Source organism: Bradysia coprophila, unplaced genomic scaffold (assembly GCF_014529535.1).
Source record: "Bradysia coprophila strain Holo2 unplaced genomic scaffold, BU_Bcop_v1 contig_50, whole genome shotgun sequence".
NCBI lineage: Eukaryota > Metazoa > Arthropoda > Insecta > Diptera > Sciaridae > Bradysia > Bradysia coprophila.
Window position 1 is genome coordinate 466,731 of NW_023503751.1, and position 17,816 is coordinate 484,546.

The following is a 17,816-nucleotide window of genomic DNA, read 5'->3' on the forward strand; positions in this document are numbered from 1 at the left end:
CGTGCGAGGTCGCTTGTATTGAGATCGTAGATTCATATGTGAGATGGATTTTGGATTCATTTTTTTTTGCTGTAATTAATTTTGGTAGTGATGGTTTCACTACATCATCGTCCTCACCTATGAAAAGATTGTTGCTATCCTTAAAATGTAATGACGAGGAGAGCAAAAATCTTTTATAAATTTCTAGTCGGGTATCTCCTTGTATGTTCGATTTGTCTTACATTGGTTATGTAAAGTTACATTCCCGAATACGTATCCCGACGGCCGAGCGAACCAGGGGCGTAAATAGAAAAACCAAATTTACATACACACTAATTTATTCAGCGAAGTTAATTTCTATTCACTTCTATCAACACATAGGAACTCTTTATCTCAAACACTTGATTCGAGGTATTCACTTCAAAGACTTAAACCAAATAATGATCTGGAATTAACCGACGTTACGAACCGCAATACTTTCCAAGATAAACTGACCACGATACAGTGATTGTATCGTGTATTTATGCTAAATTTTAGCATTAGGAGGATAGGACGATTTGCAGCTGTTGTCCTTTCTTCATCAAAACCCATTTTCAATTATTTTCTCCATTCTTCTAAATCCTGATTTATCGTTATGCAATTCATAAGACATTTTATCGGAATTCATCCTTTTGTTATTTTATTTTGATCATTTTTATTACCGAATAAGGAATGCGACGGTTACGAACTGCATTCCTTTATTGGTATATATCTCGTAGGCAATTTCCAACATGTTATCCCATTGTATCAATTGGGAAACCAATCTTATTGGAAATAATATTGCCTAATTTCGTGCGTAAACAATTCATAAATTCATATGAAAGGTTTGGAGAGTTCATTTATTTACTTTAATAGGTTTTGAAGAATCAAGTCTATATTGTAGTGAAGGTTCACCACTCAACGTAGTGGTGGTCCACTACATCGTCACCCCCTCTTGAGAAAAAAAAATTTTGAAACGAATTGAAAAAATTTTTTTTTTTTTTAATAATTGCGGATCGTATCCAATTTGTGTGATGTATCAATTTTCTTTTTTTTTTTTTTTGTTGGGTTTTGGTCAACCTCCCGTGCGCCAATCGATTAAAAGAAAAGTTGTTGTTATAAAAGAGAAAAGAAAAAAAAAAAAAAAAACGAACGGTTCGGAGAATCCGGAGTTGACCCACTATAAACCCTCATAATAATGGTTTCCAAATCATTGAAGTGAACTTACTAATGTTTCCTACTTAACTTAAAAAATAAAAAAAAAATAAAAAAAAATGTGATTACTAAATTGAACCTGAATTATCCGGTTCTTGTTTTGTTATGTCATTTTTTAAAAAAAGAAATTAAGAAAAAACAATATATAAGAGAAAAAAAAGAAAATGCTTATAAGTATATCATTTAATGTCAAGTTAAAAAAAGAAAGAAAAAGAAAACAGAGAACGACAAAAAAAAATCTTATTTGTTATCATAAAATCTATCATGGAGGTTTGTTTAATTTCATATTTTTTTTTTTTTTTTTTTTGCATTTTGTTCTTTTTTGTTTCAAACCTTAAAAAAAAAAGTAATTAACCATCTAATGCAAAAATCAGTTTACAAATATAAAGAAAGAAAAATTAAAAGGATTAAAAAAAAAAATTCCTCTTTTTTTTTTTTTGTTTGGAATGTCAATCTTTCGGTAATAATAAGTTTACTATATATAAAAAAAGGAAAAGGAACTTATTGTGGTGTATCCTTTGTTTTTTTTTTTTTTATGGTTTCACTTACTCCTATAAATTAATTCGTTTTCAAAGAGAAAAAAAAATAAAAATAAAAAGATTAATCGAAATATGATTTGTCTAATGGTTCTTTCAGTAAAGCCCATTTAATGCTATATATTTTAAAAGCTAAAGAAGTCGATACCTTGTACGTTGTTGTCGTTGTTGGTTGTGGTACTATGTTTATGTCGTATGTTTTGTAGTTATTAATTTCTATTGATAATCCTTTGGTTGCAAGGACCTTCTCAATTTGGGATGCTGCATGACGTTTGAAGTCGATTATTTGTAGCTTTTGGAATGATAATTTTTCTTGTGTCGATAGTGATGTCCATTGCTTTCGTGTGGCTCGTTCGGAAGGTGGGCTCGATTGTGTTTTGTGGTTATGTAGCCAGTAACGTTGTAAAACTATGTCGCTGTACCATTGTAGGTTGGTTTTTGGTGTCGTTTCTTCTTCTGTCGTCAATACTTTTGTGTCCTTTGTTTGTTTAGCCAACGATTCGTAATATTTCTTATATTTCTTGTCAAGTAGATTATTCCAGGATGAATTTGCATCGCTGTCGATTGCTTCATCTTCGATCTGAAGTGTTGAGAACAATTGGTAGTGTTTCAGTCTTTGAACGGATTTAAATAATGATATCGGATATATAGTTATTTCAGTTGAGCATGTCGTGATTCGGTTTGTTGTGGTCACAGGTTTTGGTCTGGTGCAATTTGGAGAGGCTTTGTCGTGTACTATTGATGGATTATCGTTAATGCTCCACGTGTGCAGTCGTATGAGGCAGTATGGGCATTGTACTACGTCTGGTTGTTGTTGAAAAAAGAAGCCATTGATTGCGAACGTTTTTGATCTTCGTTTCATGTGTGCAGGTGCGTTATGGAAAGAACCCGCTCTGTTGTGTAGGTTTCTGAAGAAGGCTCGTCTGATGGTGGTAATCTTTTTGTTTCGTTTGGATTGGCGTAGACCTCGTATTGTTGACATCTAATTGTTTGGATTGTTGGAATGATTGGGAATAAAGAGAAATGGGGGGAGAGGTGAAGAAGAAAAAAAAATATAAAGAAAATAAGATAAAAAAAATAAAAAAAAAATTGCTCCTACTCAATCGAGGCTTTGTTAGTTCACTTAAACTAATGTTTCTAGCGGTGTTGGGAGGGGGTTCAATGTTTCATTTCTTATGAATGAAATTGAATTCGTGCGGACGTGATCGTTGGTACTCTTCTTATAACAGAAAGTACCTAGTAACATCAGTATTGATATGACCATTCCTGTTATCATTATTATGATCAGTATTATGTTCATATCAGAATATTCCGGTAGGTCAAACATACGTTTAAATGATATTTCCCGAGATGCTGCTTTGTTCAAGTCTTGTAGACTTGAACTGATCTTCCTTAACTGTTCATTTTCGCCTAATGATATTACCCGAGGGTTATCTACCGTTTGAACCAAGTTCAATGCCATTGGTGTCTCGTTAGAGTTCGGTAAAGCGTAATGAGTCGTCGGTATTAATTGTTCGTAAATTTCAGAATAATAATCAGTTTGTGACATAATCAACAACTTATCAGTTTTGAGCTGACAGTCCTGTTTGAGGCTTAATAACCCAATCCCTTCGATTCTCTCGTTAGTGGTTGGCATATCATTACATCTAACATACACATTTTGTGGTTGTGGAAATGTGGCAATCCACGTATTTGGTTGTTTTACCTTAATAAGCATTTCAGAAGTTATTTTCGCGATTCTAATATCACAATTTGCCGAGTCATTCTTATTTGCTAAGAGGGTAGTACCGCAGTCGTCATCGCTTTCCGATACTTGAAATATGGGAGATGTTTGTGGGCAAATTAAGTTATTTTGCTGAGAGATGTGTCTCAAGTCGTGGCATTTTACTAGTTCCTCGTTGGTCAAAGAAATGTAAGATTCCCTATAATCGTCCATGGCAATGTACTCGTGTGTAGGTACTATGAATTGGTACACACCCGAAGGGAGTCGGTTCGGGAGACTAGTGAGTTTGATCAGATTATACTGTTTCGTTGAGAGTAAAGGTACTGACATTACAATCAGTAACTGGTCGTCAACAATTCTTGACCGGGTGGTTGAAATTTGGTAATACGTGGCTATATTATCTTTACTAATGGGTAATGGAAGCATCAGATCGTTTTCATTGATTTCAGATTGTATGGACGTCAGTTCGTCCATAAACTTAGCTGGTGGTAAAACGATTGGAGTTATCTGTACCGTTTCTACCCCTAATGTAATGGCTTCAAGGAATTGTTTTTGTCTGTTATGAAATGAATTCAACGCGACCGTGATATACGTTTGTAGATCTTGCATTTGGGATTGTAGTGCTAGATTAAGCCAAACATTCTCAAAATCCAATCGCATGTGTGCGATGGTTTCGTTCATTGATGCGATTTTGTTGTCAATTCTTTCTTCCATTTCACGCCGTATTCCATTAACTCTTGCCAAAACCTGAGATGTGGATTTCAAAAGTGTAGTATGTGCTGACGATAGTATTTGTCGCGGCAAGTTCCATGAATCCATGGCTGTAAATTTCTCAAGGAATGTCATTGCATCTTGTCGTGTCAATGATGATAAGAATGATTTGATTGATGTTCCCATTGTACTGCCCAAACCACGTCGTTTTCGTGTTCCCATTTTATCGTGGAACCATTGGACATTGAAATTGTCTATATGTGATCTGAGAATTAATATTTGTTCATAGGATGCTCCACACTGTCGTGGATATAAATGGCTATCGAATGATGGTTGGGGGTCTTCTATCGTTGAATTATGTTGATTGAATTCAGTGGTTAATTGTTGGCACATTCTCGTCAATTTGTTCACGAATTGGTCAATGTGATCGAAGTCTTCCTGTAGAGTTGTTAAATTAATGTGGTATACCACATGCCATTCGTTGTTATATATTTTGATCGGTGCCAATTTTTCAAAATATATTCCTCCCGAAGTATGCAATGGTGTGAATACAAAATTAGGGTTTGTTTCGTTCGTCTCTGTCGTCCATGCTATGTTTAGTATTGCGCTAGAGGAATAATATGTTCATAAATGTTTTGTATAAGCATTCATCTATACCCTCAATCTTTGTTCGGCACCACTTTACCTAGGAGTTTTACAGATATATCGCATTGTGCGAGTGTTTGTATAAATGATCTTACAATGAACGTCATCACATGGGTTCTATGGACAAAGAAAAATTAGTGAAGTGAAACTAAACTTCATCAGAATAAACAATTCTTGTTTAAAAGGGAAGAAGTCACACAGTCAGTATTCTCGCGGGTCGTATTTACGTCGCGTCAGTCCTTGACCTTAAGGTTTGATTTGCAATAGTAGTTCATAATAATTCAGCTAAGATTTGATATCAAGTTGTCCAGGCGTCGATAGTGCGCTTATAATCGGAATTTGGACGAATATCATACACAGTGGCGGATCATAAAACTGATCCTAGTTAAAAGAAAAAGGAAAACTACTAATGCAAGATTCAACATAAAAAAAAATTCCAGTTTCTATCTAATTCCTTTCGTTCAGTCTTTATGTTCTAAGTGAATTCGGTGTTTGTGTGTATCAAGTATTCAAATAATTTGAGCAATATAAGTTAGTTAAATAAAACCAAGTGACTTCCAAATAATAAGCAATCAAACTATTCTTCACCTCGTTCAGTGATCATGTGATTACCATCTCAATGTCATGCTGTTGGGAATCCCGGACGATACGATATTCTTGTTTCAATATGTCATACATTGAGTAAACTATCACAAAGCAAAAGGTATTCACCAAAGTTTCGATCAGTCTTGATACTACTGTAGTTATGCTGAACGCTGGTATTCTCAATGCCGAAAGCAATGCTGTGATTCCTAAGAGTACCACGAATGGTGTCATCATGGCGTGGTCTCTTGCTTTAATTCCCTTACTGCATTTCCAAGCTATGTAAGTGAGTACTATGCTGAATATTGTAATGAAAATCATCTCCTCAATCGGAATTTCAAAAAACTTGTCACAATGTTCATGTGTTGTTGATCTGGTCAGATCGTCGCAATTGTACATAGACAACAGTAGAATCGCGAATATGCCTGCGTAAAATATCACTATGGATGTTATCAGATACAACCATGTGACCATCAAGCTACCTGTCTTTATTCCGATGCAAAAACAGGAGTTCAACTGTAACGTCATACTTCCTCGTCTGTTTGTCCGTTGTCTGAATGATCGAAAACGATAGTTCGTTCGAATTCAAAAGAAAAGAAAAGTCCTTTTATCGTAACGGAGTGATCAAGGGACTATTCACTCAATATGATCGACTGGTTGAGTCATTTACTACAAACCATTTCACCAGTCATCCTGACAAATTCTGGATTATAATACAGTCGTGAAACCGTTGAGTTTACATTAACAGAGGTGTCCTATGAGACCTGGGGGTATTCAGTCATAGAAGAATTTCTCAAATAAAAATAAGTGTAAAAAGAACTTTGTAATAATTCAACAATAAGAAACAAAGTGTTTGAAAAATTAATAAAGTTTCTCAATTAACAATCCACATTTTCACATGGCGACTCAGTGACAGTTTCGAAATTTTTTTAAGTCATTAAAATAAAAATAACTTAGAATATTTCGTCGGAAAATACAGTGAACATTATTGTGTAAACATAACGCAACAATTATAAACTTTGTATAATGAACTTAAGAAAGGGCTCAGTAATTCTCTTCAAAGAATGATGTCCATAGCCTTCAGTGGCTTATCAACTTCTAAATGTGTCATTCATATGGATGATTTAATTGTGGCAGCACCAACTGAAAATATCATGCTTAAAAAAAAACAATCTTACTGGAGTATTCCGAGTGTGTAGAAGATTCAATCTTAAACTCGTAAATTTCACTCGTATGGAGCAAGGATAGGTAAAGTCACTTACCACTTGAAGGTTAGTGTGGAATATGATATCAGAGTTTACCATCCAGTCACCTGCTTTCGCCAATTCTTAAGAGAAAAAAGAAAAAGCTAAATTTGGTGTCGTCATCACATACTACAAATATTGTTTCTGCTTCCAACATATAACAATCATCAGGGATTTTCTTTTTCAAATATTAAACTACGTTTGTGACTGTAGGCCCTGGAGCTAATACTGCAGTTAGGGCCATCAATCAGAAGTTCATTCAGTGTCATGGTCAATACTGTAGCCCGTGGGTGCATTGTGAATAACCTCTTTGGAGGATGTCGTATCAAAGAAATAAGTGCAGGATCCGTCAAAACGTTAGGATCCATTTACGCTAATCTTTCAGTGAAAGAGGTCGACGACTTAAAATCTAAAATACGGTTAAAATAAAACGAAGTGATTTTCTTTCTTCTTCCTTTAAATCATAACCGATATCGTGTCCTTCAATTGAGTACATTCGTGAACATACGTCTCACCAACTTTTGGGTGTACGACAGTCAGCTCTCATCAATCTAAGAGTTGTCTCTCCGGATCCGCGACTCTAAGACAACAAACAACACTCATAAAAGAAAACTTATCATAATTTCTCAATAAAGAGAACTTACAATAATCTTGTGTAAAATGAAATTCGTCAAACAAAGCGTTTGAACCAAAGAAATTCAAAACAACAACTCATTTTGTCCCGCGTAATGTTTTTGAACGATCAATTTTCGAACCAAAACATTTATGCTGGGACTAATGTGAACTGTCATTCGCATCGATTTTCTATTATCGATCTCGTCGTAAAGAAAGTGGCGCGTGTGTATCGCGTCCTCTCATGCATTATTATACCGATCGTGAAAGTATACAGAAGGACTGTCCGTGGTTCAATTATATCTTTGTGCATTCGTCATTGTAGCGAAAATATATCGCTGTCTAAATACTTTGAAAGGTAAGACGATGTGATTTATCCCTGTCAATTTCAATATCGTTGAGTAATCATTCGTTCGTGTTTATCCTTATTGTATTTGAAGTGTACGTGATCAATCGATCGAAAAAATGACTTTAGCCATTTTGAGGTTAATGTTCGTGATCCTCTATATTCATACGGTGTGGGGTGCCCCATGCGTCACAGTGAAGAGGACAGAGGTCGGCAGTCCGTTCGGGACATTGGAATATGGACTCCTTGTTTACTGTGCTGGAATCTCAACCGTGTTGCTGTTAGTTGGTCTTTGGTTTAGCGTGGCCTGGTGCGTTTACAGGTAATTGAAAGGGTCGTTGGGGAACAGTAAAAGGGAACGAGAAGTTCACGTTTACTCCATGTGTCAGTGGATGTTGTGTCGAACTGTTGGTAATTGTATTTTCCGTAGGCGACATCGAATGGTTCGTGCTTACCAGACGTTCAATGCCAACACTCCGCCGCCACCTGAACTCGTTGATTCAGCATCGTCCGGACCCGCTGTTGGTGATGTTTCAAGTTACCGAAGTTGCGTCTGTGAAGAAATGGGTCGGTTCCCGATACCTATGGGTCCTAATCCCGGGCCTATTGACCTGATGCCTCGTTCGTGCCCCACTATGCCGGTTTATCCGATGCAGTAGCCAGACTGGACTATTATGTAAGTCCTGAAGGGTTATTTTAATCCATCATTTTGTTGCCACTTTTTTTTTTGAATGAATATTGTTACTCAAAAATCCGTTGGGTATAAAGTAGTTGTCGTTTCAACTATGAGAAGACGCTTTCATATACAACTGTTCGGGTTTTTTTTTAGAAATTTTTTTTTTTATAAATGACTGTGAACCAGAGGTTCAAATGAACCACCTTTTTTGTTACTTGCATTGCAAGATGCTCAATAAAAGACTTTTGAATTTTACGTTCGGTCTAAATTTCCCACTAACTCGAAGAAACATTGTGAACGTAAGTATTGAGGTGTAAAGGATTTCACCGTTTCCTACGACGATTGTAAATCCTGGCCTATACTAGCTGTAAATATCTTATCATTACGTAAGCGTTACAAGAAGTTTCCCGAGAAGTGTCGAAGGTCATGGTTCCAATTCCATGATTCGTCTCAGAGATATAATATCGGAGCAGGGTGTATAGACGGAGAAAGAAAGAAAGAACGATCCTGGTATTCCGATTGACATCAATAATTATCACCGGGTTAGTAAACTAGTTTACTTATGTGGTGGAGAGGGTCCACCTCTAATTGACCATACTCATGCCTACCTGTGGTTGGTATTTTACCAGTAAAATGGTCTGGCATACTGGAATGGTGTTCTACACAATGGGCATGCCTTATTGATGTTCATTATACATTCGCGGCAGAATGCGTGACCGCAATACAAAATGCAATCTTTCTGTTTATCGAGGCAAATTTTGCACTCTGTCAATTCATTCAATCCTCTTGCATGACGACTTAATGTTCGACGGGTTTCCGTCAGTTCACGTATATAGACTGTAGTGATATGAATACTCCTTTGTAATTCTCTTTGATGTATAACTTGCATGGATAATATTCGTTTTTGTAGAGATTCAATTTCGTTTTGTTGTTCCTTTAGGTTACAAATGGTTAAATCGTCCGAATTTACTGTAAAACCCTTCTTCAATTGTTGTTTGGTGGGGGGGTGTCCATACAACGCTCTCATTATTTGCCTAGAGTAATTCTTATGTAACAAAGCGCAGTTACTATACAATGTTGCATGAAGTTCCAGTAAATCGTCATTCTCCGATAGATTGACGAATCCTCCACCACATTGGTAACATATCACTTTGCTTGCTTTATGTGTATAGAATAATCCGTGTAATATCAGTTTTTCAGTCGTCACCGGTAGTTGTGGTGGCCAAAACTCCTGGAATGTAGCTTTCCGTTGGTCATAAGTTTGGAATTGTGGGTACAGTGGCCTGACTAAGGATCTATCATCTGTGGCATTCGATGAGCTCGGATAAAATGCCATTTCCAATTCTGGAAGGGACGAAATTCATATTTGGTAAGCCGTCATACAGCAATAGAAAATTGAAGGAGTGCGTTAGTCTAATCATTCTACACTACGCCTAAAATGGTCTATATGTTACCTAGAAAGGTATAGTTGGACTAAAATAGGTTATTGGTTCAATCCTGGGATATGATTTCAATTAACGATTTCTCGACTATTTGTCTATTCAATAATAATTTACCAATTGAAGTAAGACGTGTGTCATAGAATTTGGTTCGTCTCTTCTTTTCCATTGGGGGTTTCGCCTTGAGTTCAAACTTATAGTTGTAGAGTAAATAATAAAAAAAAATACGAAGAAAAGGGAAGAGGGAAAAAAATATTGGTCATCAGCAGTATGCGCATTCTGACCCTACGTTCATTTAATACCGCTTGTTTTCTTCTTACGAAGATACCGGTGGTACATTCATTTGCTTCAAATCTGTGTTTCTTTCGACTAGTGGATCTTCGAGTGTTAACTGATTTCCATCATTTTCAAAAAACTTTTTCGTTCGATTAATGTGAATAATCTTATTTTTCCCTTTGATTCTAATTCTGATGTTAACATCAGAGACTATTTCCGTAACTTCAAACGGACCAATAAATGGGTTATGCAATTTCGTTTGGCGATCTTCATTAGTTATAAGCACTTTATCCCCAACTTCATACTTAACAGTCTTGGTGTTTTTATCGTAATATTTCTTGTTAATTTGTTTACTTTTTTGGGATTCGTCTAATGCAATTTGGTGGGAAATTTGCAATTTATACTTCAATTCAGACAGATAATCATCGTAGTTGTAGACTGGATCCGGAGATTTCTTTAAATTAGAGGGCAACCTCAATTTGTACGCGAATAATAACTCGTGGCTTGAGTAATTAGTTGATTTATTGATAGAGGAATTGATAATAAATGTCGCGTATGGAACAAATTCTGGCCAATTATGTACAAAATTGTTCGTACGTGAGCGAAGTATGGCTTTCAATGTACCATGGCTGCGTTCTAACATTCCGTTAGTCTGTGGATGATATCCACTCGTGGTACGGTGTTTAATTCCGAACGTTTTCATTATTCCTGATATTACCGTATTCAGAAATTCAGACCCGCGGTCTGATATCAAGATTTCCATTATTCCAAAACGGAGTATTACTTGCTCGATCAATACCTTAGCTACCGTTTCGGCTGTGTGGTCAGGTATCGGTACCGCCCCGAAGTAGCGGGTCAGATCATCCTGATAAGTGAAAATATATTTGAAACCTTGTGGGTTGTCGGGCAATGGTCCAACATTGTCTATGTGGACCTTAGAGAACGGGGTCTTACTGTAGCTCGTTATTTGCATTGGTTGCTTGTTCAACCCTACAGATTTGGAGATTTGGCAAGTCTTACAATTTTTGACGTATTTTTTAATGTCTTTACGCATTCCCACCCACTTAAATTGTTGTCCAATTTTACTAGTCATCCTTTTAATACCTTGGTGACCACCTAGTGGGAGATCATGGAAGTCCTTCATCGTACGCTGAATGTCTGCTTGTTCAGTCAACAAAAGTATTTTTGACGTTATTATTAGGCAATTTATGCCTGAGTTGTATAGAAGTTTATTCAACTCTCTTTTTATCAAGTTGAAATCGAGATCACTATACAAAAAGGTATTTCTGTTGAAGTAAATCTTCGTTATCTTGTCCTTATGCAAGAGTTGGACTAGTTTCGTCAGAGGATCGTGCAAACGAGGTATCTCGATTGATTTCCCTACAACTATTATCAAAAAAATCGAAGTGTCATGCAATAGTGTCACCGACCAGGGTTCAAACACGTGTGAGTCAATGGAGTGTCTAGAGAAGAATTTTGTGTCATTAACATTCACAAATCGGAGTTCGTGTTTGAAATCCGAAATTAGATTCTCATCTGTCGATTCGATTACTGGTGGTAAGTGTTCTTTGACAGGTCGCTGTAACTTGTCTGATTTTATTTCCTGGACTGTGTCCTGGGGAGTAGAATAATTTTTATCCCTATCTTGGGCCACCTTTTGTGCTCTAGTCAACACTTTGACCTCTTTCGGTTCTGCAAAATCCCTGCTAGATATATACCTTGATAAGCAGTCAGCAACTGGATTATTTTTGCCCTTGATGTGGGTAATTTGGAAATCATATTCGGCCAGTTGGAGTTTCCATCTGGTTAACCTACTATTCGGTGATTTCAATTGAAGGAGCCACTGCAAAGCTTTGCAATCGGTCAGAACCTCAAATTCTTGTTGGAAAATATAAGTTTTATGGTAATTGATTGCCCATACTACTGACAACACTTCCAGATGTACTGCGGGATATCTAGTTTCGGCATCGTTGAGCGTTCGACTCGCGTAACATATTGGTTTGAGGCTGGTCTCGTCCTTTTGGGACAAAATACTCGAGATTCCGAATTTCGAAGCATCCGTGGTAATATAGAACTTCTTTGAAAAATCTGGGTACTGTAATATAGGTGGACAGGATAAACATTCCTTGAAATGTTGGAATGCTATTTCACACTCGGGAGACCAGACAAATTTGGTGTCTGCCTTCAGAAGATTATAAAGTGGTTTAGCGTGATGCGCCAGATTGTGAATGTGTCGTGAGTAATAGTTCACCATACCCATGAAGCTTTTAATTGCTCTTGGGTTTTTCGGGGTCGGAAAGTTCGTTATCGGTAAAACTTTCTTTTTGTCGGGCAAAACTCCCTCCTGTGATATCGTGAACCCTAAAAATGGCAGTTCCGTCTGTAAGAATTTACATTTCTCAGGGGCTAACTTCAAATTGTGTTTTCGTAGAGTGTCAAATAAAAGTTCCAATCTTCGTAAGTGTTCCGGTACCGTTGCGCTGTAGAGAACGATGTCATCCAAAAATATGTACAGTATCTTGCCTATCAGGTCTGCCAAAGCTATGTTCATTGCACGATTGAACGAGTGGGAACTGGAGCGTAGGCCTAGTGGCATACGTACAAAACGATACGAGCTGTAACCACTCGTGAAGGCTGTTTTGTCTTTACATCCTTCCTCTAGTTCAATTTGCATATAGCTATTCTTGAGGTCCAAACTCGAGAAATATTTTTGCCCGGACAACTGGTCTAGAATGTCTACCACTTGAATTGAAGGGAAGATTTCAGGTATGGTAATCTGGTTCAACCCACGGAAATCCACCACAAGCCTAAATGCCGGGTTCCCTTCCTTATCTGTTCCCTTTTTCACTAGATGTAACGGACTGTTGAAAGGGCTCCGACAAGGTTCCACTATTCCTTGAGATATCAATTCCTGAACTTTACGTTCAATTTCTTCCTTCTCAAATTTTGACCTTCGATTGTAAGGTCTTATGTTGACCGGTTTGGCATCAGTATACAACGGAATTCTGTGCTTCAAGATGTTACAAGAAGATAATTTGTCCCCCTTGATGTAGAAAGAATCACGATTGTCGTAAACGATTCGTTCAATTCGTTCGTGGATTACCGGGTCTTCGCCGTTAACTGTTATCAATTTCTGAATCGTTTGAAATCTATCCGTTTTCCCTACGGATCCGTTTACATCTTTCGTCAGTAGTGCAACACATTTATCATTGCTCTTCTGCAATTCGTAAAAGAATAAGTACGCGGTTTTCTCATGCTCGGAACACCGCGTGTCCGACACTCTACTATCACTAATCTTAAAATATCGGTCATTTATCCGTTTCACAACGTAATAATGGCCGGTGTTATTAAATTCGCCTTCATGGCAAATAACAGACTTAAGTACGTACTTAGTGTCTATCGTCGTACTGCCAGGTAGCAAAAAACTCCGCATATCGAGTTCTTTCGCTATTTCAATGGCTTGATCGTTTTTCAGAACATCTTCTGAGTGCCGGTTACATACTATCGAAAGGATACGTGGAAGAACTTCTATCCTAATTTCCTTTCGCGTCGAACACTTGTTGTGACAATTGTCACACCTATAATCAGTCACTTCTTCGGTGCTGAAAAATTCATTCAAAATTCCGTCGATAGACGGTTCTGGTTTGGAAAATATTTCCATCAGCGGTTCATTGAACACATTATATTTTTCGCATATCGAGCACTCGGTATGTATCCTGGAAAGTCCTAACAAACTGTTGGTAACATTGGAGAAATTGTTGCCGTACGTGCAATTATTCTCAGAGAGTGTCGTGACAATGACCTTCAGTAATTCGTGAGCGTCCTCTTGAATACTTTCCAATGAAGTACATAAATTCGAGTTGGACCAATTGTGAAATTCCAATGGTTCGAATGGTTCGTCCGCGGATAAATAAGTCTTAGTCGTTGTAACTAATATACAACCTACACAATTACAAGGAGACATTATGTTAGTGACTTTGTGCGTCTGGAAACTTCGAATCATCAATTCGAATAGAATTGCTTGCAATAAAGAGTTTGCATAGCATAGGGTACTGGTATTTATAAGACCAATTACACGTGTGGTCTTTGAGTCAACATCACTCTGTTTCATTAAGGCCGTTTGTTTATCTGTGAATTCACCATTATGGTGTGAAGCGTCGTTCAAAGCCTCGGCCCCATTTAATGTTTCTGTTTTCACACGTTTAAATGGAATGTCATATCGACATTCAGTTTCATCCATTCTCTCACGTTTTACCTGTTTCATCTTCGATTCAGATCTAAATCTATCTAGAAAGTGTTTAGGTGTCCAACACCTTATCATCTTATTGAAATACGATCCTTGAGGGTCCAATGTGTGATCGTTTTCAGTCTCACCTCCTAATGTCGTTTCTGGATACATTCCGTCATTGACTTGGTTATTACAAGTCTCTAGTAGAGCTTCGGATGGCACTATTCCATCTAAGAAATCATTGAATAATCCATCCGTAGATTGATTACTCGTACTTTCAGTATTAAGTGAGGAATGATTAACATTCGCTTGTGGGTCAAATTCATCATAGTCAACTGTGCTACTATCATCACGAGATAGTTTATAAATCAATTCGTAAGCATTCGTGCTGAGAGCATTATAATCTTCAATCACAGTTTGACGTGGGAAACTCGAATTCAGTCCTGACTTGGTCGTGATGACTGACGTCACCGGTTCCGAATCGTTCTTGAACATTATGATCGATGTGAGATAATAATCGATTTTTACATAATTGAGATTCACGGTGTTGAACTTCGTTAACGTAATCGTTCTTTGTATTTTAACTCTGCATTCATTTTTTACAGATTGTTGGTCAGTTTTCCTTCTTAGGAAGCCTATGTATAGGAAGAGTGGAGCAGATACGAGTTTTTCTCTTTGTACACACGAGTGAGATCTTGAACATTGTGGACATCGGTTTATTCCGTCGCCATACGGGCGTGGAGTGAACATTTGTGACACTGAGTGTTGCACTGATTTAGAAGGTAAAAAATTAATTTTATGGAAATTCGTAGTAACAACTTTCATATAAAAACAACTTCTACATTTCATTACAGTTTGCATCCGTCCGTGAATGGACAGTGCGGCGTTTACAAAAGTATTGTTTGTATTCTTGCATTTAGTGCTTAGCATACTACTTCTAACGGCGTTCGGTATTTGGTTCCATTTGACGGAACTCAAATCACCTTCGATCAAACTATAAAATGTGTGTATTATTGTTTGATCGTTTGTCAACAGTCGGTATAATTCACATCCGAAACATTCGCATGGAAATCCAAATTGTGACGATTTGGAATTCAAGTCTATAGCGAAATGTTCGAATATTGACAAAAATACCGCTTTAATGTATATGTTAGTTTTCAACCTTAAATCATAACGCATTCTCTCTCTATGGTCACGGAGGGATATCTTTATTACCCCATCCTCATACTCAATTCTTAATCGGTTCTTGCTCAGAAAATCAGTACCGAGAATGGCATCTTGTGTCAGATGCAAATGTTCGTCGCGCGTGACATGGAATTGGTGAGGGATGTCCATATCATCTAACGTTATTACTGCCTCCACTGTTCCTAATGTAACAGCATTAGGGGCAGTAATTCCAATTAACGTGGTAGAATTCGTGTCATTTACCTGTATTTGGTCTGGAAGATGTTTATACTTCAAAATTGATAACTCCGAACCTGTGTCGATCAAGAATTTAAGTTTATTTTTATTATTACCGATTGTGCACCATAACTCAACTTGCCTATATGCTAGGCTTTGTTCGTCCGTAGAGATCAGGGTCTTTATATCAAATTCTCCTTGCCGTGGAGCCTGATTTGTGTCTGACCTCTCGGGCTCGTATTCGGTGGCCTGGTTCTTTCTAAAAAAGCAACCTGGCGCGAATCCGTGGAGCTGTCTTTACCATTTCTCACGTTCTCGTTTTCCTTATTAGGAATTCGAGCGAAACACCTCTCGACAGTGTGACCGTTCCGGTGACACCTCGTACAAAACGCGTTAGACTTATCAAAGTCATTCGGGGAACTTCTCGGGAAATTGTTCGGAAAGTTCCGATTGTTCACGTTGCTCTGGAAACGATGACCGTTACCAGAATTAGACGAATTTGGGTTATTCCAAAAACTTCTCCGTTGAAAACTCGGATTAAAATTATTCCTAGTGTAGTTCCCATACCCGTTCCACTGTTTCGGGTTCCTAGGGGACCTTTCAACGTTGGGTTTATCTGATTCGTTTTGGCCGGTGATCTTATTTACCTTCACGAATGGCTCTTCCTCAACCGCTTTCTTCACGAGCTCATCTAAGGTCTTCGCCTCAAAGTTCACTATCCGATACTTCAACGGGGGTTTCAGACCTTCCCTAAAGGTCCTTATCGCGACTTTTTCATGTTCTAACTTAAAAGAATCTGTTACCTCCGGTGCATTGTATTGCGAACTCATAATGTCGCTGAGCTCTTTCAATTTTTCTCTGATAAGGTCTGCGAATTCCCGTACCGATTTATCTGAACCCTGGGTCAGATTTATCAGTTCGTTCTGCAGAGCTGATGCTGACTTTGTCAGTCGTATTCCTTCTAACAAATCTTTTTTGAAATCAGTCCAACAGGTATACTGTTTGCTTTCAAATATCAAAAATGCTTTTCCTCCCAATTTAAATATTAGGTGTGACAGGAAGGATCTCTTTCCATCGGCGTTAAGAGCGTCATGGAAGGTATCACACCTCTTCACAAACACCGGGAGTGATTTAATGTCACTCTTAAATTCCGGTATCATGCGGTTGAAATCCGCTGTAGAGAACACCATTCCCAGAGGCGCATTGGCGTCACCATTACCATCATTCCCCGGGTTAACCATCGTTACGATGTCTGTAAAGCTCAAAGATTTCCTTGACAACCCCGGGGGTCTACTTATGAAGGTTTTCGGAAGTTTTATTCCTAAGGGTTCTAATGGTCTATTAACAGGCGTTACCACCGTTTCTAAATTACGACCTGAACGCAAATTCCTTTGGTTGATCTTCCCGTAATCGATCAAATGGCCAAGCTTTCTAGCTTCACGTGGGTCAACTTGTTCTTTCTTGATTCTATTGTGAAGGAAGTCTTTAAATGTTGTCATCAATTTCCTTTTTTTTTATGTTTTGTGAAATCGCTGGGAGACGTAGAAGAAAAGACCGATAGGAAGAGAGAGAGAGTAAAAGAGAAGTCCCTCCTACTTACGTATCGGCAAACAATTCTTACGAAATCTGTACGTTACAAGGTCAAAAAAAAACTATTGTGTCTTGTGTTACAACGGAGAAAATCAATCCTATTTCCCTCTTCAGTTAACAACGTTCCGTAACTTCAATTTACAGTTAACAACTGCCGCACGAGTAATGGGAACGTTTGAGAGTGGAAATAATTTGGAAAATTTTTTTTTATATCACTTCAAATGAATGGATCATGTGAAACAAAACAAAAAAAAAATATATTGAAAATAAAAAAAAATGTCACAGATGTTGGTTTCTATTATTCTTCTTCCTTCCCTTCCTTGTCTATTACATAAACTTTGCAAAGTAAGAACTACGTTTTTAGTTCAGTTTCGTTCGAGACAAAGTGTTAGTAATTTTTGTAAAGTAGGAAACTTATGTAAGAATCGTACCTTGTTGGTTTCAGTGATGTGATCTGATCGAATGATGACAATGAAATATCGTATTTTCCCGTTTGCCTCACTTCGTTCTGGTTCTTATCGATTCAATTATTCTTTGAAAGAGAATGTAAGGTCTTTTCACAGCACTGATATGCGATATATCGCTGGATACACTA

The 17,816-nt window shown here is 37.5% G+C and overlaps 1 long non-coding RNA gene across 2 annotated transcripts; it reads left to right on the top strand.

Moving 5' to 3' along the window:
* Positions 1-1,736: 1,736 nt before the first annotated feature.
* On the top strand, positions 1,737-17,283 carry LOC119082879. 2 transcript variants are annotated; one of them, XR_005088735.1, is made up of 7 exons: positions 1,737-7,623; positions 7,706-7,933; positions 8,042-8,287; positions 9,228-9,425; positions 9,480-9,656; positions 14,836-15,012; positions 15,085-17,283. It is a non-coding gene; the product is annotated as an uncharacterized LOC119082879 (long non-coding RNA). The 2 variants fall into 2 exon arrangements; XR_005088736.1 differs by having other exon boundaries at positions 9,488-9,656.
* The last annotated feature ends 533 nt before the right edge of the window (positions 17,284-17,816 follow it).